Source organism: Ovis canadensis, chromosome 4 (assembly GCF_042477335.2).
Source record: "Ovis canadensis isolate MfBH-ARS-UI-01 breed Bighorn chromosome 4, ARS-UI_OviCan_v2, whole genome shotgun sequence".
Taxonomy (NCBI): Eukaryota; Metazoa; Chordata; class Mammalia; order Artiodactyla; family Bovidae; genus Ovis; species Ovis canadensis.
In genome coordinates, this window is record NC_091248.1 from 109,046,024 (window position 1) to 109,063,327 (window position 17,304).

Consider the following 17,304-nt stretch of genomic DNA (forward strand, 5'->3'; position numbering starts at 1 on the left):
AAGTCCTCTTTGAAAGTACACTCTAAGGGAGACAAAATATATTCTTACAGTGGAACTTCATACTGTGACAGCTGGGTAAGGAAATGCTCAGAGGCTGTGGTGGAGATGGGCTCTGCCCCTCCTTTCCCACCCACTGCTAAATATTCTTTTCTTGACTTCTTCTATGCTCAGTCAGGCACCAGTCACTCACCAGGGACTCATGATCCTTCCACCAAAATACCTCTTTGAGCCCATCTTCTGCATTCCTTCTGGCACCACCCAATCCATATGCATCATTTAAAAATCTAGATTTCTCCAGGAAGCTCCTTGCTTGACTCCTTGCTTAAAACTTCTCTGCCCTGCAACCATGCTGCAAGATTCATCATTCTCAAGACTGCAGTCAGCTCAAAAACCTTCCAAGGCTCTCCATCTGCCCCTTTCATCAAGTATAAACTCTTCTGCTTGCACTGTGAGACCCTCTACCACCTAGTCCTTGCCTTCTCATATTCTATCTTCACCACCATGCCAGGCTCAAATTTCCTCCCAATTCTGTTGTATACTATTTTCTCCCAGTTCTCTACCTTTTACATGTTTCCCAACCACCAGAAATCTACCTGCCCTAAGATCCAGCTAAGGCTCCATCTTTTCCAAAAAGCTTTTTACTGATTCTGCAATACATTAATTTCAATTCATATGACTAATGTTTACTTGATAGGTTCTGGGCACATGAGGATGAATTATGGCTTCTACCTCTTGGTTTCTTTTTCTCCCCAATACCCAACAGAATGAAAAAAACAGAAACACTGTATATATACCTGTTGGTCTTCTTTACAGACCAGGACCTGGTAGACTGGAGTTGATGAAAAGAGAGAAAAAGAGAGAGAGAGAGCAGTATCTCTCGGGTTATGTGGAAAACCAATAAAGCCCATAGGTTTTACAGGAGTTGTACCACTCACAAAGGCACAGGGCGTCCTCTCAAGGAGGTCTTGAAAGCCTGGGCGCGAGAGTGAGCTCTGTAGGTTTCCACGTTCCAATGAGAATGAAGACAAAGCAGGATGCAGGGGACCCAGGTCTCTAGTGGACCAAGGGTATTTTATTAGCAGAAATGCAGGCTCATATATCTTTAGTAAAATGACTACTCAGCTATTACAAAGAATGAAATTCCATCAGTTGTAACAAAATGGATAGTCTAATACATACAAGGTTGCTGATGCTGAAAAGAGTCACTGAAGGGAGTTACTGAAAGGAATCTAAGCAGGTACCCTTTCCCATGGTCTCAGTCCTGAGAACTGCATGCAGCTGTACTCGTTCCAGGAATAGGAACTGATAAGGAACAGAGAATCCTGGAGAAATGGCACACAAAGGAAGAAACGTGCAACATATTGGATTCCTTAAAGTTGAACATCCCCTGACATATATCTTTCCCCTTAAAGTTGGTACTTGAAAATTCAGGTTCAGTTCAGTTTAGTTGCTCAGTCGTGTCCGACTCTTTGTGATCCCATGAACCACAGCACACCAGGCCTCGCTGTCCATCACCAACTCCCGGAGCTCACTCAAACTCATGTCCATCGAGTCGGTGATGCCATCCAGCCATCTCATCCTCTGTCGTCCTCTTCTCCTCCTGCCCTCAGTCTTTCCCAGCATCAGGGTCCTTTCCAATGAGTCAGTTCTTCGCATCAGGTGGCCAGAGTGTTGGAGTTTCAGCTTCAACATCAGTCCTTCCAATGAACACCCAGGACTGATCTCCTTTAGGATGGACTGGTTGGATCTCCTTGCAGTCCAAGGGACTCTCAAGAGTCTTCTCCAACACCACAGTTCGAAAGAATCAATTCTTCGGTGCTCAGCTTTCTTTATAGTCCAACTCTCACATCCGTACATGACCACTGGAAAAACCATAGCCTTGACAAACCCAAGGAGTTAGAATGTGTGCAGATAAAGAATTCGTTACATGGAGGACAGATGAAAACTTCCTTGTGTCTGTTGGTTGACACTTGCTAGGCTAATATAATGTATATGAATGACTAAAATATAATAAAATATGATTCCTAAAAATAGAAAAGTGCATTTTCTCTGTTTGCAATGAAGAACAAAGTCAGATTAATGTAGATGTATGTTTATAGACAGGGAAAGAAAACCTTTGTTTAAAAAAGCCTTTGTTTAAAAATCAGAATATATGGGACTTCCTGGTGGTCCAGTGATTAAGAATCTGTCTTGCAATGCAGGGGACGTGGGTTCAATCCCTGGTTGGGGAACTAAGATCTTACATGCCCTGGAACAACTAAGCACACTCCCACCACAACTAGCAAGTCCTTGCCCTGCAACAAAAGATCCTGCACGATGCAAGGAAGATCCTGCATGGTACAATGCAACTAAGATTCAACACAGTCAAAAAGAAAAAAAAATCAGAATACGTGTGATGGTCTAATATTTTCTAGAAAAAGCTCTAAAACACGGAAAGAAGTTTGGAGAGATACACACCAAATGGTTTTCTTTTGGTGGAGGAATTTTTGGTGTTGTTCAGTCGCTAAGTCTGTGACCCCTAAGTCTTTGTGACCCCATGAACTGCAGCAGGCCAGGCTTCCCTGTCCTTTGCTATCTCCTTGAATTTGCTCAAACTCATGTCCATTGAGTCAGTGATGCCATCCAATCATGTTATCCTCTGTTGTTCCCTTCTTCTCTTGCCCACAGTCTTTCCCAGCATCGGGGTCTTTTCCAACGAGTTGTCTGAGTCAGGTGGCCAAAGTATTGGAGCTTCAGCTTTAGCAAAGTAGGAAGTCAAGGGTGGAGGAATTATTGGTGATTAAATAAAACACTTTCTTTTAATCCAAACTTTCTGTAACAAGCAATTTCATTGTCATAATTAGAAAGACATTTTCATTTTAGGAAAAAGCACAGAAACAGGGACATCAATTTGGTACAAATGCAGATGGATTACTTTAGAAACAGTTCAGAAGTGAATATTAAATGGCCTTCTGTTTTGTTTTAATATAGAGTGAGGACTGGAATGGGCCATATCTACAGGGAGATTCAGCAGATGTGGACTAAGTGATTGTAGTGTTTCAGGGTAAACATTATAAAAATAAACAAATGAGCCAATTAATGGAATGTGATAGAAGGGATGCCTGAATAATTACTATAAATGCTGTGTCCTTTTTTTTGTCAGAGACCCAGAAAGGACTTTAGCCTCTAGGTCTATTAATCTGGCTTCTATTACTGGTCATAGTTAGTGGCACTTTACGTTCTAAATCATGAACACATAATTTGTCCTTGATATGCTCTAGCAATTTTGTTTTCTTTCCCTCAAAGTTTGTTATCTCATTGTAGGAACGTAAAATGTATGGATTGGTGATATCACACAGGTGGGTGACTGCAACCTTGAGAATCTGATCTGCAGGTAGGAATTTTACCATTTGGGAACTTGAGTTCTTAGACTGTCAACCGATCAGCCTTAGCTGTGGTCTCTATAAATAAAGTTCTGGAGTGACACTTAATTCTGGACTCTTGGAAGATCTTTGACTATGAGATCGATCCTGTTTTCTGGTGCCCTTTTAGGGCGTATCTACTGTCGAGAAACATCTGTAGGGTAAGTTATGCTTTCTGGTGCATATTTGAATTTTGTTTACCTGATTCACAGAGTATCATGTTAAACTGTTGTAGAATAATGAATGTAAGTGTTTGGCATTTTTAGAGTTCTTTTAGATTTGGAGAGGGAGTAATGGAAATAATAAGAATGAATGATTAAAAAGAAAGAGATAAATGAATTTAAAGGGGAAAAAAAAGCGAAAACAGAACACAGGTACCCGATTTCTCTTTGTTCTTAACCATTTTCCCCTCTGATGATTGTTATGTAGTGATGATAGACATCAGCGAAAATAAAGCTGTTTGGTCATTTATCTCAGTGTCATCTCAGTAAGTGATTGGGTTACTCTTGTCCTCCTTTCTACCTCTCTGAACTTTACCTTTCAAGTCAGCTCAAGTCCGCCTCATCTTCAGATTTAGTTTCTAGGCAGTGGGAGCTCATGAAGTGGGAGGACCAGGGCTTCAGACTTCAGTCCAAATCCAACTCTCATGGCTTTGTATTCATTTTTGCTCCAAATTATATCACTTTCAAGATTCTATGAAGAGCTTTAGGCAGCATTTCTTGAAGAGTGTTTTAGAGAATTAATGAAATAGCCAAATAAATTTGGCCCCAAAACAAAGGTGGTCAAGTAAATTTGGGAATCAGGGGCTTAAACAAATCATAGAATTTCTAGGAACTTTAACTAAATTAGTGTGCCTTGTAAATCTATAAGAGGGGATCTAGGTTGCTGCAGCTATCCATTTCTCCTTGATCATCAAACTCTTCCCCACCTTTATTGTTATTTTTTTATGTTGAACAACTCAAAGGGCTATTATTCCTTAGGACATGCACCAGGAAATACTGGCCCAGCATATTATTTTCCCAGTGCCTTTTCATTTTAAAGGACACCCGGGAGTCTACAGATTAGCTAGAAGGAATGAGACTCAAATGGAAGAACTTTCAGACCATCTGTGGCCAGGAGGCAGGAGAGCTTTGAAGAGCTCACATTCTATCACTTAAGTATTCCTCTGAAGTTCATTGGAAATTGGGTGGTGTTTGGTTTTAGAGAGTCTAGGTTCTGGTACTTTATTATGGCTCTTTGTACCTGTCCCTTCCCCTCTGCACAAATGGGCAGGGCAGTAACTACAGAAAGAGTAGGGAAGTCAGCCTACTCAGAGAATGGGAGAAAGGAAACACCTCTGTCACCAAGGAAGGGCTATAAGAATCTAGCTCTACTACTGAACTTTTTTTTAGAGAGTATATATTTACTTGTTTTGCAACTTCTCTTTCCTGGCAGGATGTCCTTGATATCCTTCATTCCTCATTGTGTGTGTGTGTAGAGAGAGAAAGAGACACACATACCATGTTTTATCCAGGTCTCAGTTGTCCCTAGCAATACCCCAAGTTTGGGCTGCATGAATGGGGTTTGGAGATGGAATACTGATACATTTCAGTTAACAATAAAAACACCTTAGATCTACTCAAATGTAAATTTGATTCCTTTTTTGAGCACTTATAAACACCAAATTAATCATTCTACCTTTTTGAAGCTAATTTCTGAAAAACAGGAACAGACAAGATGTACAAACCAATGCTTTATGAGCAGCAGATGTTATCTGGTAAATAATCATTAGCTAAAGGAAGGATAATTTTATTGGCAAACTTCCTGCTAGGCCTGGGTATAGTTCTTAATTATCATTTAAATAATATTTCCTTAGGGGAAGTAAAAGCCATTCTATCAACTCCTCATTCTGAGGCTGTGGGTCAGTATACTATTTATTAGTTTCTTGACTGTCAAAGAGATTATTGACTACTGCATTAACCTTTTATATGTAGAGACTTATAGGTGCAGAAAGCAACAGAAAACAGTATCCAGGTTTTGTTTTTAAGGTCATGTCTGTGGTTAATATTTTTTAGAGACCAAGTTCTTGAGATCATAAAAAGAATGAAGAAAAAATAAAAAGTCTGGTGGAACTGGAGAATGAAGAACATTTTCAGGTCTCTGTCCTGAGGGGACTTCTGCTTCCCAGAGTGAATAGTTCACAATTAGACGTGATGATAGAGATCTCTTATTTTGGATTTGTATCTTGTTTTCTCTGATGAAAACTGTGGAGTGCTAACCCATGGAGCTGGGACCCAGAACAGCTGGGCTTTTGTCCCAACTATATGACATTGAGTCATCTGTCTACCTTCTCTGCATTTTCCCATTCAGCATGTAGTGGTGGTTTAGTTGCCAAGTCGTGTCCAACTCTTGTGACCCCATGGACTGTAGCCCCCCAGGCTTCTCTGTCCCTAGGATTTTCCAGGCAAGAATACTGGACTGGATTGTCATTTCCTTCTCTTGGGGATCTTCCTGACCTTGGGATTGAACCTGGGTCTCCTGCACTGCAGGCAGATTCTTTACCAACTGAGCTACAGACCCTGTGTTACAGATCCCATTTGATATAATGAGGATAAATACACCATTCTTGTATCTCACAGGTGTTTTATAAGAATGAAAAGAGAAATCAAATCTGAAAGTTATTTTGAAAAATTATTGGCACCTTCAATGCATTATTTCTTCCCTAAATAATTTATAGTGTTAATATTCTGTTATGAAATTAATTGGATCACTTGAATGTCAACTGTGAAAAAAAAACTGCCATAGTTTAAAATAATCTCTACCTTCTGCCAGTTTTAATATCTAACCATATGGGGGGGGTGGAATATAATACATATGCTGTTGCTTGGATATTTAAAAACCCTTCTTGCAACCTCACAGTGATTTCACAATGATTCTGGTCTTGGAGGCTTGAGTTAAGATAGATATGAATTAATTTCCTGAAATTTATCCATGCTGAACTGTCCATTTCCCTGGAATGACCCAGTCATTGCCTTGACCTTTTAGCCATTTCAGCTTGTTTTCTGGAAATCACCCACCATCTTAGGAAAGACAACTTATGTCCAAATTCTCTTTGTCAACATCCAGGCAGTCAAAGTTATTTTAGAGTCCCAGGGAAGTGCTTATTCCATCATGACTGAAGATGTTCAAGTAATTATCCCACAGCCCACTCTTCCAGAGGCTTGCTGATCCGTATGAACTGAAGGTCCATCCTCTTTAATCTCTGGGTATCTTCTTCCATGGAAGGGATGTGTGGATGCCACTAGGGCCTTCTGAGCTCTGAGCCACCCCTGCAAAGTGGTAGGAAGTTTCTGTCCCTCTCTCATTTGATACAAGTGGTGAAGAATCCACCTGCAGTGTCAGAGACCTGGGTTTGATCTCTTGGTTGGGAAGATCCCCTGGAGGGGGACATGGCAATCCACTCCAGTATTCCTGCCTGGAGAATCCTCATGGACAGAGGAGCCTGGTGGGCTACAGTGCACGAGGTCACAGAGTCAGACACAACTGAGCAACTAAGCTCACAGTGCAAGTGGGATATGATAATAAAAAGTGTTATGAAAAGGGCAAAAAAGAGCCTCTGACATGAAAAACAAAGTGCAATCAGAAGAGTGTGACTCCAAGTAGGTAAAAGTAAGATGTTATTCATTTAGTTGTATTTATTTGTGGCTGTGCTGGGTCATTTTTGCTGCACACGGGCTTTCTCTAGTTGCAGCAAGTGGGGGCTACTCTCTAGTTGTGATGTGCGAGCTTCTCACTGCAGTGGCTTCTCTAGTTGCAGAGCACTAGCTCTATGGCGAGTGGGTTTCAGTAACTGGCACACAGGGATCAAACCAGTGTCCCCTGCACTGGCAAGCAGGTTCTTAACCAGTGGACCATCAGGGAGGTCCTCATTTAGTTTTTTTTTAAAATAATTGCATTAGTGTATTTGTGGCTGTGCTGGGTCTTCGTTGGTGCACACAGGCTTTCTCTAGTTGTGAGCTGGGGAGAGGGGTTATTGTCTAGCTGTAGCACTTGGGCTTCTCATTGCTGTGGCTTCTCTTGTTGTAGAGCAGGAGCTCTAGCGCGTTTGGGCTTCAGCTGTGGCAGGTGGGCTCAGCAATTGTATCTCCCGGGCTCTAGAGCACAGGCTCCACAGTTGTGACACACTGGGCTTAGCTGCTCCACAGGATATGAAATCTTTCCAGCTCAGGGATGGAACCTGTGTCTCTTGCATTGGCAGATGGGTTCTGTACCGGTGAGCCACCACGGAAGTCCCCTCATTTAGTTTTTGAGATTATCTCAGACTCTGGGTTCCTGGAAAGGGAGAATAAGCCATAAGACAATCACAGGACTGACTGTCATCCTATATTCACAGCATCTGTCTGGCCATAAGACCCATTAATGTCCCAGCCCATTTTAGGGTGCTGCCAGAATATGGGAAAGATGTGACCCCAACACCTATAGGACAGAAAGAATGCTTGGGACTGGGTATCACCATTTCCTTCACAATTGTAGATTCAAATGCATTGCTATAAACCACTCATACGTGTGACTGTGATCTTATCTTAGGTTCTATTTAACAAGCAGAATGAAGAAATGTTACTTAGAGAAAAGAATGGAATGGTAACTTCAACTCTGAAACTTATCATACATTGGAAAAGGCAGGTGTTTCAACATGAACATCAGAGAAATGGGCCATGCTCTGCTCTGATAAGGCCTGTGGTTCCACTTCATGATTTACTGGAAATTACACTCATATTATTTTCTGACTTCTCCAAGCTTCCCTAAGATTTTACAGCCAGTATCAGTGTCACTGCCTTAAGTCAGGCCCTGAAGCCCACCTGCCTATCCCAGCAGCCACTGCCTTATTTAGAAGCATCCAGGAGCAGCTTAAGTTAGCACAAAACAGCCTCTCATGCTTATCCTCTCCCCTCAAGTTTCCCTTGCTGAACTCTGACCTTGCTACCCACAACCCATCAGAGAGCTGTGCTTCCTGGCTGCCACTGATGATAGAATCCAGGGACACCTTGATGCTCTGACAGCCACGGCGGAGTCTCCCAACATGCCAAAGTCTCCTCGACTTGATAGCAGCCAAGTCGTGTGCCATCTCTCCTGTTTTGTTGGTGTGAAGAAAGGCCCCCTTCATCTGGATCACCTGGACAGTGCTGCACTTGCCTCTGTGACACAGAACTTTTCTTGGCTGGAGGGGGCGGCGCGGGATCGGCACTGATTTGCCAGGTAGGTTGGGGGAGGGGACGAGGAGATGAGGGGTTGGCGCGTTAAGGGGAGTGCTGGGGGAGCAGGAAAGAGCTAGGGAGGAGATATGTGGTAGGAAGTGATTCCCCAAATCTGCAACTCTAAAATACAAAGAATTCTGAAAACACTTCTTTTCCCCTAGATTTATTTGGTGGCAAACCCTGACCTGACCTAACTCATTTAGGGGCAAAAACCTGACCAGAACTGACTTGCCACTATTTGTTTCACTGCCAGAAATATTAACGTGTTTGAGGATGAAGTACTGCCACATGTGTAAAATACACCCTCCTACTTTTCTAAAATTGCACCCAGTCCCCAAATTCTTAATTTGAAACCTAAGGGTTTTCAGAGTAGGAACTATGGACCAGTACAGAGACTGAGAGAGAAAAAGAACGGAGTGATGGAAACACGATGTGCTCTCTTCTCGGCCCGGCCTGACAAACTGGTGTGTGTGTCCTGCGGAGAGCAAATGTTGGCAACAGCTGCAGCGGCCGCTTCACGCTGATTCCTATTCAGACAGGCCCAGACATGTCTCAGTCTCAGCAATGGACACAGCTTGGGTGCCCCAGCTGCACAGACTTGCAATCAGCCCTGCAAACAGGAGCTGAAGTAGCTGGTGGCAGACGTGCCTCTGAGGCAGGCACCCCGCCGCCCTGCCTTGACCCAGCCTTGGTGCGTTTTGTAGCGGTGGTTTGGTTTAGTCGCTAAGTCGTGTGGGACTCTTGAGACCGCATGGACTGTAGCCCGCCAGGCTCCTCTGTCCCTGGAATTCTCCAGGCAAGAATACTGCGGTGGGTTGCCAGCGCATACCTCTAAATCCACTTTTTTTTTTTTTTGGTGATGGTGTGTGTGGAGCGGGCGAGGGGGGGCGGGGGGAGGGATGTGTGTGTACCATTCCCATTATGTGCTCTTCTGCTAGTGAGGGCAAAAGGCTTTCTGGCTGGCTAAGTTCACCTCGAGCTGGGCTGAGGCAAACCATAGGCCGAGCAGTACCATCTTGCTTGAAGCACGAAACTGGAAATAGCCGGCTCTGCTGCGGCAAAATGGCTTCCCCTTTCCCAGCCACTGCGGATGCCCGGTGACTCATCGTCGCTTAGCTTCGATTCCAGCGTCCCCAGCCCCACAGCATCTGCCGTGCAGCCCTCTCCATTCCCGCAAGCAGGGACTGGAAATGGAGGAGAGAGAAAAGTCATTTAATGATTATTCATTTGCAAATATCTGTTTCTGCATCTTAAAACATTTCAGATTTCCCAAGAAGTGGGTAACCTCGGTTGCTGAGCACCCTAGTCTAGGGAGCAAACTGAACACTGGCTATTCTTTTAAAAAACCGGCCCATGAACATGCTTCAAGGTACACAGGTGCAGGGCTGATTTTTTTCCTCCCGATGCTTCTAGAATCCTGCTCCTCCCAGGCGAGCTGTCAGTCCCAGCTTCGCCTGCAGAGCTGTTTTTCCCCCCGCCGCTCGCCCTCCCCAACCGGTCCTTGCTGGTTTTGAGTATTCACCTCCTTACTACCCCCGCCCCCCTCGCTTTTCTTTTCTCTTAACTGCGCAAGCTGACGCAGGTCTGCGGGAGTGAATTAATGCTCTCCTCTTGATAGATTTGCTCTCAGGGAAACAGGGGCGTATGCGCCAATAGGAACAGAGGAAGGAGGAGGTGGCGTGGGCCCCAGGGTGAGGGGAGCTGGGAAGGTGGTGTGGGCCCCCGCGTGAGCGGGGGATGCATGAGGTAGTGCGGAGCCCCAGGGTTAGGGAGGATGGGGGAAGGAATTCTGTAATTAATCAAGGTAGCAGTTCTGTACCTTGGGGTGGTTTTTTTTTTTTTTTTTGTTCCCTTTTTTTCTTTCAACCAGGAGTTTAAGAAGAAAGAAAAGCTCCCAAGTACTTGCCCGAGCCGCATTTAAAACCAAAAGAGTTCTTCCCGTGATGCGGGATGACGGGCAACTAAATGGCAAAGGCAACTGCCCAAAAACTGAGGCATTTTTTAGGTGCGAGCCGGAAAAGGTTATGGTTTTACTCCAACCTGTAAGCGCTGGCAAGTCTCAGTGCTGATAATTTTAAGCTTTTTCACCTTGCCTTTAAAAAGAGTGAAAATTATTTCCTAGAAAGAGTTCGTTAAGAAAAAAAAAAAAGATAATGTCACAACTCCCTGCTAAATTTGGGAACGTTATGGCTGAGAACCAACGGACTCACTGGGACAGATGGATATCTCCAGAGCAGTTCTCAGAAAGCAGGCCTCGGAGGAGTGCTTTGCCTACTCTATGACACCGTGACACATTTGCTCATATTTACTACCTTCTTTTCTTTCTGTTTCCTTTTCCCGGTTTCTCCTACAACGGGATCAAAAAACCCCAGATTCTCTTCCCGCTTGAACTTTCGGTGGCCTTTCCTTCTCCCGGATGGTTCCTTGGTTCATCCTTGAAAATATTGTTTCCCGAAGTTTCCCATTTTTTTGCATTTGAGCCCTTCGGAGGAAAAAGCGCAAAACATTTTAAACTAAAACTCCCAAAGCGCGTGAAAAGTTATTTTTAGCAAGGATTTGCATTTCTCATTTACCTTATCTGTGATGTTTAGAACGCTGCACGAAGACAGAAGTTGATGGTGCAAAAATAATCTTTTCCTCCCCATTTACTGATCCAATTGGCAAAGCCACTGTTCCAAATAAAACTGAGCCACTTAGATCATAAAATTTAAACTCTGGAAAGCACCTCCGGAGCTTACCATCCTGGTTTTATGAAGGACTCGAAAGCATTTTTATTACGAAATAATACAATCATTGCAAAAAATGTAGAATAGAGAAAAAATGAAAAACATCCTTATTTTACTAATTCTACAATTATGGGATTGTTAACCATTAACATTTTGTTGTGTATCTATCTCTTCTTCTCTTTTCCAGACCCCCTTTTCCTCCTGTATTTGTGTGTTGTACGTATATATATACATACACATGAGCTAGCCTTTTACAAATGGCACTTAACTATTTGATAATCTATTTTTAAAAATTTAAAACATACGATGAACATATTTTCATGTCATCACGTTTCCCACAATGATTTTTTACGAACATCAAAGGATGTTCCTCTTGTTAGCCAGAATTTAAGTTTACATTAAAGGAAGGGGACCAAAAAAAAAACCAAAATCCACTTTAAATGAAAAGTTAATCGACAGCACCACTGTCTACACCTCCTTCTCAACCACATCAAGTACAGGAAGAGGAACAGACAAGGGTTCTGCAGCAGTGAAGCCATTCCCATTTCCATGCTCCTTTTTCAGCTCAGCACGGGAGGGAGGACGTGCGCGGGATCCAAGCCCGCCAGTGAGTTACACAAGCTACTGTGCTGTGGACTGCAAATAAGGTAATTTTGCCCCCAGTCCCCCGATTATTATGTCTTTCTGGGGTCAGGCCCCGCCTAAACTCAAAGCAATATCTGTGGTCCTAACAGCTAACACTGTCATCCCAACCTCTTCTCTTGTCACAAGGCAAGAAATAGACTTATTCAAACCTAATTTGATATTGCCCCACCCAGCACCCTAGCATGCACCCCAGTCTTCCTCTGCCCTGCTGGCCACCATGTGCTCTGTTAAAAGATCGAGCTAGAAGAGATTAAGAGGGTGGGTCAGATTTCAGCCTAAGAACAGACTAGAGAAAATTGCTTTGCTGCTTGGAGTTCCGAGGGCTATGGCACAGTGTACTAGAAATGTATATAATCACAAAAGGAGCTCAGATAGAAAATGTAAATAGGAGCTAGAAGAGTTTACTGTGACCTGCAGATCTGAAGTGGAACTTGTTAAGGGTTTTCGGGTTGTTCTGAAAATTTTCCAAATCTGATTTAAAGTTAGGGTGTAGTGATACCTCTCTTCCACATGTTCATTGACATTGGAGTCAGGACACCGTGCTGGGTGTGACCTACTCTGGTATTTCTTAAGTAATTCAAAAATGACATGCTATAAATCAGAATGTTAATTCATGAGCAAAGGAAATCAATCCACATCAGATCATTCAAGCATGTGCAACCACGTGCATACCGGCTGATACATTTTCCCCTTCAATTAAAATTCGGTTACCTTTAGGGTATTATGAAATGGATATTTAACAGTTGAATAATAATGCTTTAGGATGGCTGAGCACAGGAAATGAATAAATTTTAATCCAGCAGAAACTTCAACTCTACTGCAATTGATCACAAGTAGAAATGTAATTCCCCAAATGGAATTTAACCGGTTCTCTGGATCTTTAGAAAAGTCTGCATATTTTAGTAATCTGATGTTGGTTGTGAGTACTTTGGGGAAGCTATAGTCTGTGTGGTGATTAAGGAAACTAGGAAACTGAAAAAATTTCTTTGGTTCACAGATCCCTATAAGCTGCATACACCATTCCCCAGCATTGCAAAATGCCTCACCAAAATTAATTGGAAGAATTCTGCTTTTAAGAGAGAATGGATAAGTGATATCTGATTTTTATTTAATATAAGTAAATTATTCTGACTGGAAGTAGAAGTATCGACTTTGGCACATTAAGTATGTTAACTGGAGATGGGCTGTAGTCCTGGAAGACTCTCATTGACCTTTAGTGATAGTTCATGTTTGGAAAAAACGCATTGCCTTAATAGTCTCTTCTCTGTTCCCTGGTGAAAGGGGAGTATGAGATTGACATATATGTTGTTGTCTCTGCTCAGATTGCCTCTGATTAGGGAAATGATCCATTCATCACTTTGATTGGATATGATGGATATCTTCCTGTTTCGGGTCACCAACCCCAATGGCTATGTGTTCTCTCAAAGTAAGCCTGACTTTTTCTCTTCAACAAGAATCTAAAGAGATGTGTAGGAACTTCAAAACAAAATAAAAGTGATCTTTCTGTTTCTGCTTTACCCTAAACAGAATGCCTTATCTCTTAGTTGTGGCCCAGAAATGAGGCATATAGTGATATTTATAATCATTTCTTTTCCTAGCACATGATATCTTTCCGTATTGCCTGAATCAGAGCCCATTTCAGCTGTTAGGCTGGGCTATTAGAGTTCAGTGTTCACTGTGAGTCACCTAGGAGATTTGTTCCCATTGTCTCTGCTTTTTTGTGGTAGGATTGATAGAAAAGAGGAGGCGGATGTTACCTGCTGACAATTAGATTGCTGTAAGGATTTACGTAGGCAGTACAATGCATCTGGCATTTTACTTAAAATCTGTAGAAATCCTCTGTAATATCACAAAAAGGAGTTTTGTAGTTTTCCTTTTAAAATCTCATTACAGAACACCATTATGGCAACTGTGACCCACGTATATTAAAAATGAATCAGAGCTTCAGGTTTATTTTTGGAGAGAGCCGACTACCATAGTGTTTTTCAATGCGTGTTCAAAAGGAACTTGTACAAACACTAGTACTCATCTCATGAGAATAAAGGGTTCCGCAGTCAAGTTTGAGAAATATAGTCCACGGTGTCCCTCTTTTGGCGCTTCATTAAAAACTTTAAAGCATTAAAAAAAAACAAAAAAACACCTTTAGGAGTTCTGAAGTAAATTAGCCAATTTAACCCTATATTTTCCCAAAATGTTCTATCACAAAACCCTTGTTCTCTCCCCACATTTTTTTTTTTTTAATTTTTGTTTCCTGTTGCTCTTGTTTTTTGTTACTGTATTGTTAACATTTGGCCGGACTATAGTTCTACGGAACATGGTTAGAGGCAGGTATTCAGGTATTCATTTGAGGAGATGGAGAGATTATTTACTTCTTGCATCGTGAGACAGCCATGGCTGAGAAGCTCCAAGCAGAACCCTGTGTGAAGACTACTGGTCACTCTATGGGCAAAGGAGGACATGAGTGCAGTTCTAAAGGGGCCTTCCAGGCAGGAAGTGAGAGCAATGAACAGAATTCTAAAGGAAACTTCTCATCAGACTGAACAGCCATCTTTTTTTTTTTTTTCTGTATTGTCTTTCCATTGGATTTTAAAGAACTGTATGTGGGGGAAGACCCGGTCGAAGGTATCTGGAAACCTCAAGTGTTGGTGCTGATTCAAACCAGAACTGAGACTCAGGTTTGGAGGTTGAGCACAGGGGCTTGCCTCCGGGGATGGTCAGATGTTGTCTGATAAACAACAGCTAGCTATTTGCATGGCTCTGCATTGCTGTCAGCCTGCTTAGCCCATTCAGGATTGAAGCTATTTAAAAATCCATCTGGGAAAAAAAAAAAAAAAAAAACACACTTCACTAAGTTCCGTTCACAGGCTCACAGTGCTGTCACTGAGTTTGAGGAGCATTTAATATAGTTTTGTCTCACATCTTGGTTTTCACATAAGCTGTATCCCAGCTCAGCTTCTGAGCTTCCAGAGCAAAGACTTTGTATGCTGGCAGGAAGGCTGAGGCAGCCCTGAACCAACCACTAGAGGGGGTTGGGATCTGAAAGAGGAGAAGCACTACATCATCCATGGATGCTTCGAGAAGGAAAACTAAAATGAAGTACAAATCAAAATAGATTCAAAGAGAAAATATTCACTTCCTGCTCTGCCTTTGTTGACCTGTAGCTCTGATTTTCGAGGGTCTAATGCCGAAAGGCTGATTGAGGGGGGGCTTCTTTTTGCTTTCAGGCACCAGTTAAAACCCCTTATGTTTCTCTAATCACAGTTAAGCTGAGTTTGTTTTTTCCTCATTAGATGTAATAGTGCAGTTAGAAATAGTGTTCCTAACACCTGACACAGTGTCTGGCACATAGAAAGCAATCAATAAATACTTGTAAGACACATGAATTAATGAGAATCATTGAACCAAGAAAGGATACCCTAAGGAGCTGTGACAGGATATGGATGAGTGGCAACTTCATTCATTACTTTTACCAATTTTTTCTTTTCTTTTCTCTCCTTTTTTTTTTTTTTTAGTGTCAGAAATAAAAATATCAAAGCATCAGATCCAAAATGTTGAACAATGTCCAGCAATTCAAAGTCAGACTTTTTCCTGGGATGTTGTTTTTATTAAATATTCTCAAAATGAGATGATAGGTTGCATATATACTTTGTCCATATTGTTTAGAGATCCTGGGGAGTCCCAGCCTCTACCTGTCCCCTCAGAGTTTCTCTAACCCTGGCCAGGCCACAGTGGGCCCAGTTTAGTGGTCATAAGTAACTCCTGTAGCTGAGAAAATGAGGCCAAAGGTAGCCTTGTTGTCGATGGTGGCTGTGATTTTCTTACCACAGAAAGGGTTTCAGAGGTTCTTTGCATTTGTGAGTTTGTGACTTAGAAGTACAGATGCATAGAATCTTCTACTCTTGGGCTCTAAGAATTGGAAGAAATCCCAGAAAATGAGCTTGCTCAACCCCCACCCGATGCAGGAATTCCATCTATAATGTTAAATCTAGCTTTTCTTCCAACAACGCCCACAGAGGGGAGATGATTTAACTTGCTCTTTCTGCCATATAGAGGAACCATGTTTTTAAAGAGAGATATGTCCAGACTCTCTTAAGTTAGGTTTTCTGACTGTGCCTTTAGGTAGTATCTCAATTTAATACCATGACAATCTTGCTCTGATTTCCAGAGGAGGAACTGAGTGATGCATGGTAACTGCCTCCATACACTGTCCTCTTAAAGCTCACTGTTTTCACTTGGCTTCTTCCACATCCTATCTGAACCTGGAGCCAGCAACAACTCTTGGCTCCAACTCATACCATGGACCCAGTGCCAACTCTGAAGTTGAAGTGAAATCCATAGTGGACTTCATCAAGAGTCATGGGAAATTCAAGGGCTTCATTACCTTCCACAGCTATTCACAGCTGCTGATGTTCCCCTTTGAGTATACATGTGCCAAGTCACATAACTTTGACGAGCTGTTAAGTTTCTGAAACTTCATTTTAGCCTGGAAACAAACATCCATGGTGTGGACAGGTTAAGTTTCAGTCATAAAGATAGGTATTGAGATCTGGGTGGACTAGTGACAGGTTACAAAGATGAATGAGACATAATATGTCCAACCTCTGAGAAGACTGTGACTCAGGCAAAGATTTAAAACACTGGTTATGGACTTTCTGTTTCAAGTAGATTGTTGTCAGCAGCTAGCAGAAATGGAATAGATTATTCCAATTCAGGTGTATCTTTTATCTCATAGTTGTATTTCAGTTCTGTTATGCAATTTTCAGGGTTTGATGGTGAATGTTACCACTCAACATTGAATCAGGGATAAAAGAATGTCAGGGTTGAAAGTCAAAGGTACTTTTAGTAGCTCTGTGCATGTGCTAAGTCGCTTCAGTCATGTCCAGCTCTATGTGACCCTATAGACTGTAACCAGCCAGGCACCTCTGTCCATGGGATTCTCCAGGCAAGAATACTGGAGTGGGTTGCCATTCCCTCCTTCAAGGGATCTTCCTGACTCAACTCAGGGATAGAACCCGAGTTTTTTATGTCTCCTGCCTTGGCAGGTGGATTCTTTACAACTAGAGTCACGTGGGAAGCCCTTTAGTAACTCTAGATATCCTTAAATTATCGAAACCTGGTGTTTTCATCTCTACCAAATAATCCTCCAGCCCATAATTGGATCACTCCCTGTCTCTAAGGCAGCCTGTTCCATGTTGGGAAGATGAGATTGTTTGAATTCTGTCTCATAGTGAGCTCAAACCCTCTGCTTATGTTTTTCATGTATCAGCCTTAGTTTACCGTCTTGCTCCAGAGAGCAAG

At 42.4% G+C, this 17,304-nt stretch overlaps 1 protein-coding gene across 2 annotated transcripts in view; it reads left to right on the top strand.

Annotated features, from left to right (window-relative positions):
- Nucleotides 1-8,295: 8,295 nt before the first annotated feature.
- LOC138438923 (carboxypeptidase A5) overlaps nt 8,296-17,304 on the top strand; it is a 96,877-nt gene continuing 87,868 nt past the window's right edge. Inside the window, exons 1-2 of one of the 2 annotated variants that reach the window (XM_069586968.1) lie at nt 8,296-8,636; nt 11,926-12,008. The gene's annotated coding sequence lies outside the window, so the exon portion shown is untranslated. Of the gene's footprint in view, nt 8,637-9,178; nt 9,446-11,925; nt 12,009-17,304 lie in introns of those variants that run through there. The other variant, XM_069586967.1, reaches the window with a different exon arrangement.